The sequence below is a fragment of the Mobula birostris genome, chromosome 27 (genome assembly GCF_030028105.1).
Source record: "Mobula birostris isolate sMobBir1 chromosome 27, sMobBir1.hap1, whole genome shotgun sequence".
In the NCBI taxonomy this organism is placed as follows: domain Eukaryota; kingdom Metazoa; phylum Chordata; class Chondrichthyes; order Myliobatiformes; family Myliobatidae; genus Mobula; species Mobula birostris.
The window spans coordinates 26,922,091-26,939,749 of NC_092396.1; the positions used below are offsets into that span (position 1 = coordinate 26,922,091).

Consider the following 17,659-nt stretch of genomic DNA (forward strand, 5'->3'; position numbering starts at 1 on the left):
ATGTTCCTGTGCAGTGCGGTTCGACGTTCGATGAACTAAAGAGGTACAATACCCTTGGGAAAATCTCCAGTTTAAAATTTTAAAAAAAAACAACTTTAGCAAGAAGGAAAAATTTCAAGGTGTCATTTTGATTCAAATAGTTTCAAATGTGCCATGTTCTCCTTCTAAACACAACATATTCTGGTGAATAATGGGCCCGAAGTTGAGGAATACCACAATTCCACGGCATATCTTAGCATTAAGTGTCACTGAGGTCAGGATTGCCGCACTAAATCTCAAATCCTAGACTTGCCACCTGACTGTGGCTGGCTGTTCTCCAACTGCACTCCAACATACCTCTAGGAGGACCACAGCCTTGTTGTAGGGTTTGGAGCCTTGCGTGCCTCAATGACCCTGAGAGCTACGTTGGCTAAAGTCAGGGCCTTGTGCTTTGGCTCTTGGTAGGGCCAAACCCATGCCAAACAGGTCAAAGGGTAGAGGCCAGACTCAGGGTGGTCCACTGGTCCTCCAAGTTTGGGGATTCAGCTCAGGGCTAACAACCCTGACTTGTTTAAAAAATATATTACGGAAACAGCAATGAAGCTGTTTCCATAAAACAGCTATATCTGTGTGCGACAGTATGGACAGAAAGAGACTGGAGGACCTTCATTGCTGCCCTAAATGCCAGCAGCATAATGGGAAAATGAAATCAAAATAAAACCCCAGCATAGGATTACTCAAACTGGCCGCACTCCCCCAGCAGGCACGCTGCAGGATGTGACGTCTGAAGATGGCCCGGAACAGGGACAGTGAGCCGGTGGTCTGAAAATTAAGGACTGTGACCAACCTGTGCAAGTGTGAGATCAATTAAATAATTTTAAAGTGTCAGTGACTTTAAGAACAAGGGTTTGAACAGCTTTGTGATCATTCAGAGTCATTCTATATCCTGGACACATTTGAAAGTCTATAAGACCTGGGCCTTAGCTAGTTGTAATGGATACATTATATTGCCTCACTCACATTGTGGACCAAAGTAGCTCTAATTCTGGGAACTTAATACTGTTAAATCTGGGAGAGTCACATTCAAGATTAACATGTGGGTTATCAGGGAGCCATTGAGAAATACAACATGTTCTTTGGCTCAATCAGTTCGTACCGGCCAAAATACCTATTTAAACTAGTCTCATTTGGCCCATCCATCGATATGCTTTGTAAATGCTGTTAATGCATCTACCTCCATACCCTTTACCCTTTGTCCTCTACCCTTTGACCTGTTTGGCACGGGTGACCTTGCCAAGAGGCAAAGCACAGACCACCCTCTGGGTGAAAAATTTGCCCCTCAGGTTCCTATTTATTTTTCCCCCCTCTCACCCTGAACCTATGCCCTCTAGTTGTTGATTCCCCAATCCTGGGGAAAAAGCGTGCGTACATTCACAATCTGAGTCCTTCATGATTTTGTAAACATTCATAAGATCATCGCTCATTCTCTTATGCTCCAATGAGTGAAGCCTACGCGTGTTCAATCCCTAGAATCTGACAGCACTTACAGGCCCTTTGGAACCAGGATACACTGTCATGAGCTATTAAAATCTCGAATCAATGTCTCCCATTTGCTTCAGGAGAGATACAGAATCCACATTCTATACTCATTTGAAACTATTGTTTGAGATAAGCTGCAGCAGAAAAGAGGACAAAGTTTTCTTTTAACATAAAGTAAAAAAAAGGGGGACAAACTCACGTGGATCTATTATTCTGAAATCTGGCTTTAATCATGTTATTAAATTTACTGCTCTTACTGCTGTGATAAATTCCCCTTAAATATCAACTGGTCTGAAGCACTACACATAACAGGGGGAAAAAACAGGGCCAGACTTCCCAAGGTTCCATTTGGCCAAAACAAAGGGAAGACAGGCCAATGGGAGAGAATGTTCGTCCATTCAGAACAGGCTTGCAAGTAGCCTTACAAAGCCGTTCCTAGCTTGGAGGGTTTGCAACGAGAAGAGCCAAATGGGTGTTTTAACCGGTCTCGGTGCCTCCAGACTTGCTCTGGGAAAATGGGCAGTTTGGAGAGGAGACAGAATTTCATGGAATTGAATGGGAGTACACAGGCATAGAAGTGGGCCAGGGGAAATCCATTCACGAGCCACAGCCCGCTTCAGATTGTAGCTGCAGTGACTGGGCTCTTATTTTAGAAAGGATCACCTGGCTGATACTCCAAAAGACAGTGTCCCAGTAACAAGACAGCACGGTGAGGACAGAAGAAAATAAGTTAATATTGGACCAGCCACAATTGCATAGCTGCTGCTGCCAATGCCTTTGACTTTGCTTTTACTGTTACATGGTTATTATAATATTTATCAGCACCAAATCACCACGAAGAGAACTGAGCACTACACACTTTCCAAGTTCCTGCTGCTGGCAACGTTAATGATATTTTCTTGGTAAAAACATTTTTATTTAAATATGACTGAAATTCCAAACTGACTGCTTCAGTAATTCAAGAGGATAAATGCAAAACAACAAGTCCAACTAACTGAGTGCAGCTGAGACTTTAGAATTCACTTTGGGAGTTAACAGTCCATCCAGGAACTGTGTCAATGGACACAAATAAGATCATGGGAGGAGGAGGATGAATAAATGCAGTCTGGATTATTTGCTCATTTTGAGGCAAACGACAGTGTGAATCAGTAGGAAAACTGAGCCTCCTTTCTCTGTTGACACATTTATTCACACTCACTCTGTCCAAAAGGATCATTGGATTGCTGTGAAGAGCTGGGACCACAGCTGATTTTTTTTTCGCTCTCTCTAGCCCAGAGGCATTGAGAACAAGTGCACCACATCAGCTGCTTCCTTCTGTGAGATCAACCAACTTCCCCAACGCAGGGATTGAACTGACCTTGTGGAACACCATATTAAACTTTGAGCCACTGAAAAGGCACAGCTGCCTTAACCTTGTATGTTTTTTTAAAGCAGGTTGATTGCTCTATGGGAAGAGGTAGAAGCAGGTATATTGGCAAAGTTTAAAAACACATGAACAGTCAGAAGATGGAAAGGTATATAGTACTATACAAAAGACTTAGACAGATATATATAGCCAGGGTATGCACAGTACTGTAGTAATTTTATATATTGCACTGCACTGCTGCTACAAAAGAAAAAAATTCATGACATATGTGAGTGATGATTAACCTGATTCTGATATGGGTCTCTATTGTGGACTGAGAGAGGGGAGAGGGCAGGGAGAGGGGAATCATGGTTGGGAAAAGGGGAAGGGAGAAGGGAGGGAGTGGGAAGCACCAGAGAGACATTCTGTAATGATCAATAAACCAATTGTTGGGTATCAAATGACCTTGCCTGATGTCTCAGGCTGGGTGTGTTGGCACCCATGCCACCCCCCGCCCCAGCACTCCTTCTCTGCCACCTGTCCCTCACCCCTCCCACGGTGCTCCACCTTTGTCATTCCCAACACCCTTTGCTCAGGCCAGATTAACAAACTCGCTCTTGGCTCCACATTGACAAGTGCGGTACTGTGCAAGAGTCTTAGGCACCCCAGCTATATACATGAGCCGAAAACTTCCGCATAGTACTGTTGTTCAGGTGCAGGCTGCAGGATTTGGTTTAATTTGGCATGGCCAGCACAGGCATCGAGGGCCGAAGGGCCTGTGCCATCCTCTCTATGTACTAATACAATCTAACAGCCTAGGAATGTAGCATAAAACTATATCAGGGCTGTAGCCAAAGCACATAACCTGTCCGACATGAACAGCAGCCTGTGAAAGGAAAGTGAAAGAACCCTAACACCGTCAGCAATAATGATTATCAGAATACTGTCAAATTCACAGATTTCTCTCAGTTGGCATCTTTTATTTGAGGAGTGGAAGAAGGCTGATATAGTTTAGAAACAAAGGAGAAAAACCTGGTGAAAGGAAATCTCCCTCTTCTTCCTCTATTCCCCACTCTAACTTCTTCTCACTGCTTATCACGACCCCTGGGTCCCCTCCTCCTTCCCTTTCTCCTATAGTCCACTCTCCTCTCCTATCAGATTCCTTCCTCTCCAGCCCTTGACCTTTCCCACCCTCCTGCCTTCATCTATCACCTTCCAGCTATCCTCCTTCCCTTTCCCCCCACCTTTCCATTCTGACATCTTCCCCCTTCCTTCTCAGTCCTGAAGAAGGGGTCTCGGCCTGAAACGTCAACTGATTATCCTTTTCTATAGATGCTGCCTGACCTGCTGAGTTCTTCCGGCACTTTGTGTGTGTGTGTGTGTGTGTGTGTGTGTGTGTGTGTGTGTGTGTGTTGCTTTAGAAAAATGTCTACATGGTTCATACTCCAACACTGACCTGGCCACACGACTATGATCCACAGAGCCATCACGAACACAGGTTCACTTTACTGCCCAGCATGCCAGCTACCCGCAGAAGTGGACGAAAGCCCTTGGGTTCCGGCAAGGGTAGAAAGTAAGCGATGCTCCCACTTCCGATGACCATCACTCGCATCTCCTGCTAAGTTTTAAAGAAGGCCGGCTTGTGGTACGGGATCAAGTTTAACCACAGAGGTGTCTGTCCAACATAACAGCCAGCCAACTCTCCCTGCCTGGGGTCACAAAATGCAGGCGCAGTGCAGTTAGAAGGCAAATGGGAGCCACGGAATAATTTTTCACCTGTCTGCTGAGAAAGCCAAGCAACTGTAAGTGCCTGAGTTTGGAAACCAGTACTAATAGAAATTTTCCAACTTTCATGCTCTTAAAGCAAACCATGGCCTAAATTTCCATAAGGGACACGAGTCAAAATTATACCTTCCTGGGGAAGAAAACCTAACCAATCCCATATGAATATTTCAACACACCAGTCTTCTCATTAAAACCTTCAGATGGGAGGTACAGGAGCCTGAAGATACACTCGACGTTTTGGGAACAGCTTGTGCATCAGATTTCTGAAGGGTCCATGAACTTATAAAAGAAACATATTTTGCTCTCTTTTTGCACCACTTTAAAGTGATTTTCACATATTGCACTGTACTACTGCCACAAAAATTTCACAACACACATCAGTGACAATAAACCTGACTCAGAGACAGTATTATTCAAAAGATTACCAACTACCACACAAGATATCACTGCTCCTAAACAATCCAACCACATATAAGATTTCAGGAGGTGGTGTGATGGGAAGCAGAAGGGAAAGTTTGCTGCTACAAATACAAGTTAAAATCAATCACATTTTAAAATGATGCTCATTTTGTTACAAGGCATTCTAATTGTAGAACAGAATGCAATGCAAATTCAAATATAAATCAGCAAATACAACAAAGTGCAACTTCTCAAATATTCATTTCTGCATCAGCAAAATATTTCCATGTTGATTTTTTTTCCCTAATAAAAGAAAGTTTTGTCTCGAGAAGTTTATGCATTGTTCGGATATGGTAAAGAGACATTGTCCCACGAGCCCAAAGTGGACTCTGCAAAGCTGTCACAGTATTACCGGCGTTGACAATGACCATCCTCCAGCTCCGGGAAGATTTATTGTCGCGCCTTCGCGTAACCTCACCTCAAGCCTCCGGGAACGACTGGACTGCGATCCGGAGCGAGTCGTGCACTAACCTCCTCAAATTCGAAGATACTCAGGGTCATTTAATAATGCTCCATTGTTGCCGTACTGTCACCAGCTAACATTAAAGCTAATTTGTATCATACACGTTCACTGCCCGGCGTAAGGAGTTTAAATTCATTGTAAATAAGGTCAGGCATCCTGTCTTACTATCGGCAATAGCAAGTCTTGAGCAAAGTGAAAATATCTGCCTGCGGAGCCTAATCTTCCTGCCACAGAAGGAAAGACAATGCGATTTGTAACAATAGAAGGGACATAAGATTAAATACCTGCAATTAGTTGGGAGCCGTGCAAGGTTCTGTAGAAAACACCATTATCTAAATAATCCTCTAGTTTTGTCCCCCCCCCCCAAAAAAACATAACACAGCACCATCCTACTCTGCATACAAAAACCATCCAGTTCCTTCGTCTGCCCGACTCATCGGGCTACACAGGAAGTTTAACCACCTCCTTTGTTACTGTGCAGTCAATTTAACTCTTTCATTGCCATTCTTATATAATGAAACTTGGCGTTTGATTTGTTTTGTTTAATTTCAATTTCGATATCTGACAAATAAACGGCGTCACGCATCCCAGCCCCACAGCAAATTAAAGCCTATGTAATTTCTTATTTCAGATGAGGGGAAAGGCAGAGAGACCGTCTCAGAAACTCAGTTGCTGAACATTGCTTATCCATGCGTTTAAGGACTGAATATGCACTTTTCACAGAAAAACAACATGATAACAAACCCAATTTCTCTGTCATTTAAGTCTGTGGATTTAACCAGACACTTCCTGTCATTATTCATGCTTACAAACCCCACATTAAATGTGCAACAACTGATGAACCTATCAATCTGTAAAATCCAAATGTCACCGACTTTCCACACACAAAATTCTGGAGGATCTCAGCAGACCAGGCAGCACTTATAGAAACGGATGAATAGTCAACGTTTCTGGCTGAACCCCTTCCTCTTTTGGCCTGAAACGTTGACTGTTTATTCATTTCCAAAGATGTTGCCTGCCCTGCCGAGTCCCTCCAGCCTTGTGTGTGTGGCTTTGGGTTTCCAGCATCTGCAGACTTTCTCCTGCTAATGATTTGCCGCTGATTCTCCTCCTTCTCCAAACCCTACAGTTCCACGGGAGATTCCAGGTAGTTATCTGAGCAGTGTCCCTGAGTACGCAACTTGCTTTGGGCCCTGAATGGAATACCACACACTTCCTAATGTCAGGAGGCTAATACTTAAACTGGTTCCAATGAAGGGTCATTAACCTGAAATTTTAACTCAGCTTCTCACTCCTGCCTAATCTGCTGAATATTCCCAGGAGTTTTTCTTCAATTTTCAAAGTATAATGCTAATTCCTGATCATCTGAAACCTTGGGCGTTGTCCTAGATTATAGTTTACATCAATTAGCCCAATACCCAATGAGATGGTGCACAATGCAACAGCTAAAGCGCGCCCAACAAATTCCAGGCTCTTATATCCATATAACCATATAACAATTACAGCACGGAAACAGGCCATCTCGGTCCTTCCGGTCTGTGCCGAGCTCTCACTCTCACCTAGTCCCACCGACCTGCACTTGGCCCATAACCCTCCATTCCTTTCCTGTCCATATAGCTGTCCAATTTAACTTTAAATAACAACATCGAACCTGCCTCAACCACTTCTGCTGGAAGCCCATTCCACACAGCTACCACTCTCTGAGTAAAGAAGTTCCCCCTCATGTTACCCCTAAACTTTTGCCCCCAGCTCTCAACTCATGTCCTCTTGTTTGAATCTCCCCCCACTCTCAATGGAAGAAGCCTATCCACGTCAACTCTATCTATCCCCCACATAATTTTAAATACCTCTATCAAGTCCCCCCTCAACCTTCTACATTCCAAAGAATAAAGACGCAACTTGTTCAAACTTTCTCTGTAACTTAGGTGATGAAACCCAGGCAACATTCTAGTAAACCTTCTCTGTACTCTCTCTATTTTGTTGACATTTTTCATATAATTCGGTGACCAAAGCTGTACACAATACTCCAAATTTTGCCTCACTAATGCCTTGTACAATTTCAATATTACATCCCAACTCCTATACTCAATGCTCTGATTTATAAAGGCCAGCACACCAAAAGCTTTCTTCGCCTCCCTAACCACATGAGAGTCCATCTTCAGGGAACTATGCACTATTATTCCTAGATCCCTCTGTTCTACTGCATTCTTCAATGCCCTACCATTTACCATGTATGTAAATCATAAGAGGCCTTTCATTAGTCAGGGTCAACCATGGAGGTTGCATCCCAGCTGTTTACATGATATGCCAGACAGGGCAGTTCAATACAGAGATCAAGATGTTGTTCATGCAGCCAGCTCGTCCTCTCCACACAACTGATGAACCCAAATAACCCCTATACACATCATTGGACCTGGGGTTGAGAAGGTGAACAGCTTTAAGTTCCTTGGCATAACACGTGGTCTGTACATACCATACATGAAGAAGTTTGGTAAGGGCCCCCCATATTCTAAGAACATTCTATAGGGGCAGGATTGAGAGCATCCTGCCTGGTATGGGAACTGTACGTCCCTCAGTTGCAGGACCCTGCAGAGAGTGGTGTGGACAGCCCAGCACATCTGTAGATGTGAACTTCCCATGATTCAGGACATTTACAAAGACAGGTGAGTAAAAAGGGACTGAAGGATCACTGGGGACCTGAGCCACCCTAATCACAAACCGTTCCAGCTGCTACCACCTGGGAAATGGTACCGCAGCATAAAAGCCAGGACCAACAGACTCCAGGACAGCTTCTTCCACCAGGTCATCAGACTGATTAATTCATGCTGATGCAACTGTATTTCTATGTTATATTGACTATCCTGTTGTAAATACTATTTATTATAAATTACTATAATTGCACATTGCACATTTAGAGGGAGTCATAACATAAAGGTTTTTACTCCTCATGTTTATGAAGGATATAAGTAATAAAGTCAATTCAATTTAATTCAAAGGGACGGCAGAGACCAATACCATTTGGTATCAGCAGCACCACAGGAGTTGCCAGTCAGCATTAAACTCAACGTAGGACTGGCTTAGGGACTCGAGCTCCAGATTTTTCGCTCTGGGTTTACACCTGAAGCCTTCCCCGTGAGAAGGTATAGCACAAGGCAGCAGAGGTTTGAGATCGGAGTTTTCCTTCTCCTAGATGATCTGCCAACCATGACTAATGAGCCCCATTTGTATAAAGAGACTGGTCTTAAGGCTCCAGTATCCTACCTTTTTTTAATTATCCACTTGGGTAATAATAGTAGAAAGACAGAGCATTAAGTTCAATAGGTAGGGAAATGCTGATGTACAAAGGGACTGGTGGATCCTTGTACACCTGCAGGTTTGTTTCCAGTAGCTGGTGTACAGGTAATTGAAAAGGCAAATGGTGGAATGGCATTCATAGCAAGAGGATTTAAAGATGGGAAGGGCTTTAGAATTGGGAGTCACAGTCTGAGGATGTCGGGCAAGACAATTGGGCTGAGAGGAGGAGAAAATTGTTTACTCAAATGCCCACAAGAAAATGAATCTCAGGGTAGTACATGGAGACACATACGTGCTTTGATTTAAAAAAAAATTACTTTGAATTTAGAGTGAACCTGTGGGTTTCTCCACCACAGAAAACAGCGGAGGTCGAGTTGTAGAATTTATTGAAAAAGATTAAACAAATGTGGTCTATGTTCTTGAGTGTAGAAGAGTGGGAGATGATCACCTTTGATGATTCAAAAGCCTTATGGGTAATTGGTAAATGGTTTATTATCGTCCACGGTGAAAAGTTTTGTTTACATTTCATCCATTCATATCATTCCATGCATCATACGTAGAGTTAGTACAAAAAGGGGAAAGGAATGTGATAACGGAATGCAGAATATTGTGTTGCAGTTACAGAGAAAGTGCAGTTCAGGTAAACAGTTAAAGTACAAAAGCCACGATGAGATGGACTGAGAGATCAAAAGCTCATTTTTATCATATAAGAGATCCATTCATGAGTTTTATAACACACAGAGTTGATGTTTCTCATAGCTTGTGTGTTTAGCGTCAGGAGTCACCGTTCCAAAATACAGTGCCGGCTACTCAGATGGGAGAAAAAACCTTTCCACCTAGAGCATAGCAAATCTTTGGGATTTTCTAATGAAGAGGTCCTGGATGGTTAGTCACCAAGGAATTGAAGACAGAGAATGTTAAGTTTTTAGAGAACAGACATGTCATCAGGAAAGTGCTGAGATACAACATCAACCATGGTTGAATTTTGTGACAGAGCAGGTTAAATGAAGGACCATCTGATCTACCCCTACTTTTATTGCTTATGCTTCCATATCTTCTTTACATTCCCCCCAAAAATCCTTACAATTTAGCAGCCTATTGTATTCTTTTTTCCTTTTCCTAACTAATGCTTTGGTTCCTTCCCTTGCTGTATTCTGAAGTGTTCCCAGTGCCTAAGCTAACCACTTCTTTTTTTGGTTGACAATATGACCCTAAGGTTCCATAGCACAAATCCATTTTATACATGAAGGTCTAAAAAAAAAGTCTGTGCACAGTATTTACATCATCTTTAACTTTCACTTTCTTTTCTAAAGATACCATTAAAATGGATTCCCAGAATACCACACAACATCTGGCAGTTCAAGGGGTAGGAATATTGCCAAGAATGTAAACACAATTGTTATCCCAAAGCAAATGGACATGACCACACAGAGAAAAGCTAGACCTTTCAAGTGAACACAGGTAAAGCGCAGGATTGCAATTGGGCATCAGTTAGTCATTCCACACAGATGAGGTCATATTTTTATTTGACAAGAAGCAAATCTAAAGGAGGAGGTAAGTATTTGGCTCATGCACCTTCTCCAGTTCTTTAACCATGCTGGTCAATTAAATTATAATTGCCTGCCCTTTTCTCACAGTTCTCTTTTAAAGTATTCATTCAGTTCCTTCCTTTGCACAGATTCCTGACATCCAAATAACCTTTCTGGCAGCACATCTGGAGGACGAGGAGAAGAAACACAGTGTAGCTTTGACCACAGAGTAATGGCTTGATGATGAGACACATAAGTTCGTTGAATAAAAAAATCATTTGAAGCAGTAAGGTCCCAGGTTTGATATTTAATCTCTGTTGAGTTAGCTGAAACTAGGTCTCTGCAGTACTGAACTGAACTGAACTGAAGTAACTACAGTTAATGTACTTTATCCAGAGACACCCCCCACTCCCCATACACTATTTTGGGGAGGTCAATTAACTTTAGGATTTTGTTCAGCTGAGGTACCTCTTCATCGTTCGTAGTTGATGCTTATTGGTTACTTGCACCTCAAGGAATGGACATGGACAAAGCATTCGCCCAATTAGAACAAGTATTCTTTGGGCAAAGCTCTTGAGAAGAAACAAGAGGCCCCTATACCAACTGGCTGACTAAGCACAGTTAACGAAGCTCCTTACTGAATTGAGATAGGAATTTGATTCTTATTCCTGTGGGGACCAAGTACTGAGAGCTTTGGTGAAAATGATCACCCACAGACGAGACAACAAACGCAGTTCCAATTCTCAGAAAGGAAACAAAAATACCTGGAGTTGCAATAAAACTTGACCCAGGATTCAAAACCTTTTAAACTTGATCACAGATAAGCTAGAGCCAGTAATTAGATTCAGAAAAAGCTTGGGTAATTATCCTAGGGATTGACCCTAGCCATTTCATGGGCAAGCAAAGGCACAAAAATTGTTTTTTTCCCTCAGAGTAGAATGTTATTTGAGAGCTGATAAACTTTGATGCATCAGAATTATATATCCCAAAGCTGAAGAGAAATAAAAAAGAGATTAATGATATCAGATCTCCCACACAGGTCATAAATGAAAATGCTTTAACAGGGATTCTGACAAAGGCACTTGGATCTGAAATATTAATTCTGTTTCTCTTCCCACATTTGCTTCCCGGTATGCTGAGAGTTTCCATAATTTATTTTAGATTTTATTTTAGATCTGTGGCATCTGCAGTTTATTTGACTTAGGTTTATTGGTGGCCAATAGGCAGCATGAGAAAATTGAAATTTCTTTCAGACCTAGGAATGGTTTGAAATTGCTGAATAAACAAGGCACCTCTTTTCCTTGCAAGCACTTTAAAGGAACCCCCCCACCCTAAAACTCCTGTAAAGGTAGATCGTGGGGGCATGGCTTTGATTAAGCCTGTATTTTTTCACCTACTGGAGCTGATTGTGCAGCTCAGAGAGTTGATGAGCATCTGCTGTGGTTCACTTGGCTTTGTAACCCTCTCTCCGGGCTCATATACTGCTGCTTGGCTAACTCTGCTAACAGCCACGTGACTCAGAGGTGAGAAGGGCCATCTTCGATGTCCAAAGGCATTCTGTGGCGCCTTCCCTTCTGTTCCGCTCCACAGCTCCCGCCAAAAGACCCAAATCAGACTACTGTCCACCACAAATCTCTCTCTGCCCCTCCTTCCCTAGAACCTTCTCCTGATCCCACCATCCTGATCGGCTGACAGAATGTTCCTACGTTGAACAGCAGGGCTTCTTAACTGAAACCAAATCATTCCACCAGCAGAGACACACTGCTTTTGCAGAAAGCTGCTAAAATGAAATACCTACAGCATAGCAGTGGAAACCTTAACCAGGGCATTATACCTTCATTTTCACTTACGGATTGAGAAAGGAAGGAGCTAACGTTCCACTCCTGAGATCTAACTCTAACTCATTGTCAGAGGCATATTATTGAATGAGCATCAAACAGAGGTTCCCAGGTCGACATAAAAAAATCCCAGGATATTGTCCCCAGTGACCTGGCTAACAATCACTTCCATTTAACATTGAAAGAAGGGAAAATGAATTACCTGCTCTTTTTTAAATTATTAATGGAAACTTGCAGCTGCATCTCTTGTATTATTTGAATGACAACCGCTTGTCACAAGCACCTTGCTGGCTATAAAGCAATCTGTGATTTTTCTGCAAAGAGATGTGGAAAAGGTGCTACATAACACTACGATCAAACAAGGAACACAAAAATTAGAACCAAGTAATTCAGGAGTTGGTGCCCAAACTCTCGTACCTGCTCGGCTGTTCATTGTGGCTGATCGACAACAGGACCATTCTCCTACATAATCTCTATATTCTCGATTTCCTGTATACCCAACAATCGATTGATCTATGTTTTGAATTAACCCCATAATTGAATCCCCACAACGCTCTGGGGTTGAGAATTCAAAAGGTTTATCACTCCTGAAGTGAAGGAATTTGGTATCTCAGCCCTTTATGGAGTTATACTGACTCTACAGTCCGGGGAAACATACCCCCTGCTGAGCCCAGTAGGAACTGTGTATACTCCAAAGACTTTTCAACTCATTCTTCCAAACTTTTGAGACTACTAGTCTATTCACTGTCCAAAGCAGCATTTCTAGAACCAAAGCAATGAATATTACTGCAAACCTCATACTGTATGGCAAGTACATCCTTTCTTAAGTAACAAGACCAAACCTGTACACAGGATGCCACAGTATCCTCTACTATTTCCATATTCTTGTATTCAACTTGGGACCAATTCTTATTATATGTCAATAATTCCGATGTTGGATTTGATGAGTTTGTTGCAGAGTTTGAAAACCATATGAAGATAGGTGTAGGGGAGGTAGTTCTGAGGAAGTAGAGAGGCTATAGAAGGACTTAGACAGATTAGGAGAATAAGCAAAGAACTGACAGATGGAATACAGTGTCGGGAAGTGTATGGTCATGCACTTTGGCAGAAAAAAATGAAAGAGTAGAAAATTTTCTAAATGGAGAGAAAGTGCAAAAAACTGAGGTGCAAAGGGACTTGGGAGATTTTGTGCAGGATTCCCTAAAGGTTAGTTTGCAGGTTGAGTCTGCGGTGAGGAAAGCAAATGCGATGCTAGCATTCATTTCAAGAGGACTAGAATGTAAAAGCAAGGATGTAATGTTGAGACTTTATAAAGCACTGGTGAGGTCTCACTTGGAATATTGTGAGCAGTTTTGGGCCCCTTATCTTAGAAAGGATGTGCTGAAACTGGAGAGGATTCAAAGGAATTCACGAAAATGATTCCAGGGTTGAATGACTTGTCCTAACCATAATTATAGAGTGTTTGATAGCTCTTCTATGGTAGGAGAGTCTAAGACCAGAGGATACAGCCACAGAATAGAGGGATGTCCTTTTAGAATGGAGATGTGGAGGAATTTCTTTCGCCAGAGAGTGGTGGATCTGTGGAATTTGTTGCCACAGGCACCTGTGGAGGCCAAATCTTTATGTATATTTAAGGCAGACGTTGATAGATTCTTGATTGGTCAGGGCATGAAAAGATACAGGGAGAAGGCAGGAGATTGGGGCTGAGAGAAAAAATGGATCTGCTACGATGAAATCCTGGTGCAGTCTCAATGGGCCAAATGGCCTAATCCTTCTCCTATATCTTATGGTTTTCTAACACATTCATTATTGTATTCTAAGCAATCGTCATGGCTTCCAAAATTTCCCTTTCTGATATTAGAATGACAGTAGTTCCTATTTTCTCTCTCCCTCTTTACTTAAACAGCAGAATCATATTTGCTACCTCTAATCCACACAGGAACAATTCCACAAGGAAAAAGCATTTTGGAAAACAATAAGCAGCGCATCTACTATCTCTTTAGCTACCTCTCTTAATACTTTGGATTATCCTTGGGATTTATTGGCTCTCAAACTCACCAACATCTCTAGCCCTACATCTTTCCTTCTTAATACCTATTTTCCTCAATTCCTCATTCTTGTTATTTAGATCTCTAATATTTCTGGTGTTACTTTCTATGTTCTTCATGAAGACAAACAAATGTTGTGGATTTCCTCTGCCATCTCCTTGATCTGCATTATATTTTCCCCAATCTATATCTGTTTGAGTCTGACATTTGTGCTAATTGGGTCTTTTCTAGTTTTTACAGAAATGTTATCGGCTGTCTTCACGTTGCTTGCAAGTCATCTCTTACATTTTAAGTTGTCTTTTCTTTAAAAGAAATAATCAATATCTTGTTCCTGCTTTGCTAATTTCTAAAATCCTTCCAATCCTCAGGCCTGCATTCATTTCATGCAAATTTATTAAACTTCCCTAGATTTAATGTTACCCAACATTTCTCTGGTCATCCAAGAATAAAACACTTTTCTTCTTGGGGTTTTAAGCCGTGAAAGAGTGTACATTTTTTTGTGGAATTTATGTATTATTTCTGAAAGATGAGCAATGGCTGGTCCAAACATGTAATATTATTTTGACTCACAGGCAATTTTCCCTTTTACTTTCATAATTGCCTACTTTAAACTTTAAAGCTCGAGTTTTGGGTAGAATACATTACTTTCCAAATCAATTCAAAATACAAATTTTATATGAAGATTATGCGTTATTCATTTCTCAATGCATAAAACATCTAAAGTTATCTTTTCCCCATTTAGTTACTCAACAATACGATCTTGTTTACATTCCATGTATTCATCCTCTAGCTCATTGCTGTTATTTTGACCTCCAGCCATGAATAGATCACAATCTCTAAATTACTGTGTTACCCTGTTGCATGCTTCTCTAGTACATTTTGATTCCTCACCCAAGGGGAGTGGAACTCTGAAAAACTGCCCTTTAAGGTTGGTGGTTAGTAGTGTAGGAACGGAGGGATGATCATGATGATGATGATGACATCGACTCAGACCTAAGAGGCCAGCGTCGGCCATTTTCACGCCTTACAAGGTGCAGTTCGAAAGGCTGTGTGGGGCGCCACTCCTCGCGCAGACATTTCGCAATATTATTTTATGAGGTCGAGTTGCGAGCTCGACATCAACCTGGCGCGGATGGAGAGTGCGTAAGGGGGCGGTCTGTCACTGGATCAAACTCGGGAACCTCCGTTCTCGAGCCCGGCGCTGATCTCACTACGCCACCAGCCGACCTAAAGGGTTGGGAGGGGGTGTTTGATAATTATGCAGTTACAGCAGCCCTTCAGTCTGACTTGTCCACTCTGACCACGGTGCCCACCAAACTAGTCCCATTTGCCCAAGTATGGCCCACATTCCTCTGAAACCCTCCTACCCATGTTCTCATCCAAATTGTTCAGAAAACACAAACTGGTGGTACAGAGACAGGCTCCACCGTCACTGATCTCAGTACGTGAAGATCGAGAAGGAAGCCACTTTAACTGGGACACCACGGAGGTTCTGGTGCAGGCCATTATGAAACAAGCACATAAAACTTGTTAGCAGTGTGGCTCCCTTCTGATAATTGTGCATACAAACCTATCAAAATTGACGCCATCTAATCTACGAACCCCCAAGAGCCCACAGAGTTCAAAGGTCAACTGAAGGAGTAGCCAATCAGGACTGGGACAAGTGAACTGGTGCCTATATAAATGTGAGCATTCCCAAAGAAAAACACCAAGAACTGTGCACTGGGCATTTCACCTTGAATGGTGATGAAATGTCTGCAAGCTAATTGCCAAGCTCAGTAAACTCTGTAATATCAGACTCATCCAGGTATTTTGCATTGTGCTTTTCTCAACTACTTTCTGTGGCAGCTCATTCCTTGTATGTATGCAACACCCTCTGAGTGAAGAAGTTGCCCCTCAGACCCCTCACAATTTTTTCCTGTTTCCTTAAACCCGTGCCCTGTAATTTTCAGTTCCCCTTCCCTGGGAGAAACGTTGTGTGCATTCACCCCAACTATACCCCTCACAAGTCAGCCACAGTACTCAGCAATATTGGTGCTTAATTAGAACCCTCCATGGTCAAGACAGGAATCAAATGGCTGTACCATTGTGCCCAACCTTTTTGCCACCTTTATTACTACCATCCTTCAACTCATTGGCCAAGACCTGCCATAGGGAGTCCTAGTCATGTACAGAATGGACAATAAGCTTTTCAACCTCAACCAATCCAAAGTGAAGAACAAGGTCAGTATCACCACTATCATGGAACTTTAGTATGCGGATGACAATGCCATTGGAGAGCACTCTGAGGAAGACCTCCAACGTATCCTGAATTTGCTAAGTACATAGGGACTTAGGTCTTGTTTTGAATATGCTCTTCTTTGGAGCGTAGGAGGCTGAGGGGGGTTGATAGAGTTGATGTGGATAGGCTTTTTCCATTGAGAGTGGGGGAGATTCAAACAAGAGGATATGAGTTGAGAGTTAAAAGGCAAAACTTTAGGGGTGACATGAGGGGGAACTTCTATACTCAGAGAGTGGTAGCTGTGTGGAACGAGCTTCCAGCAGAAGTGGTTGAGGCAGGTTCGATGTTGTCATTTAAAGTTAAATTGGACAGATATATGGACAGGAAAGGAATGAAGGGTTATGGGCTGAGTGCAGGTCAGTGGGACTAGGTGAGAGTAAGGGTTTGGCATGGACTAGAAGGGCTAAGATGGCCTGTTTCCGTGCAGTAATTATAAAAAGGGGCAAGTCCTATATGAGCCACAACCAAAATAAACACAAAATAGTCTGCAGATGCTGTAAAATATCAAAGCAACACTTTCAGTACGCTGGATGAACTCAGCAGGTCGGGCAGCATCAGTCAGAAACGATGAGTTGACGTTTCGGGCTGGAACCCTGCATCAGGACTGAAGAATGGAAGATGGGGAAGGATTTGAAGAATGCTTGTAGCTTCAGTTGAAAGCCCAGTAATTTGAAAGACAAAGGGATGGGGGAGGGGAAGCAATGATGTCATAGCCCTGAAAACAATGGGTGGTAGAAGAAGGAGGCGGAACCATGAGGGAGCTGGGGGAGGGGATAGAGTGAAATAGGGATAGAAGAAGGGAGGGGGAGGGAATTACCGGAAGTTGGTATGAACAAATGCAGTCTCCAGCCCCTTGGTATGAACATAGAATTCTCCAACTTCCGGTAATTCCCTCCCCCTCCCTTCTTCTACCCCCTCCCCCAGCTCCCTCATGGTTCCGCCTCCTTCTTCTGCCACCCATTGTTTTCAGGGCTATGACGTCAATGCTTCCCCTCCCCCACCCCTTTGTCTTTCAAACTACTGGTCTTTCAACTGAAGCTACAAGCATTCTTCAAATCCTTCCCCATCTTTCATTCTTCAGTCCTGATAAAGGGTTCCG

At 42.6% G+C, this 17,659-nt stretch overlaps 1 protein-coding gene across 2 annotated transcripts in view; it reads right to left on the minus strand.

Moving 5' to 3' along the window:
• Window positions 1-5,949, minus strand: part of prdm2b (PR domain containing 2, with ZNF domain b) — a 204,715-nt gene extending 198,766 nt beyond the window's left edge. The window contains exon 1 of one of the 2 annotated variants that reach the window (XM_072244843.1): window positions 5,855-5,949. The gene's annotated coding sequence lies outside the window, so the exon portion shown is untranslated. The remainder of the gene's footprint in view (window positions 1-5,854) is intronic. The other variant, XM_072244844.1, reaches the window with a different exon arrangement.
• Window positions 5,950-17,659: the final 11,710 nt, after the last annotated feature.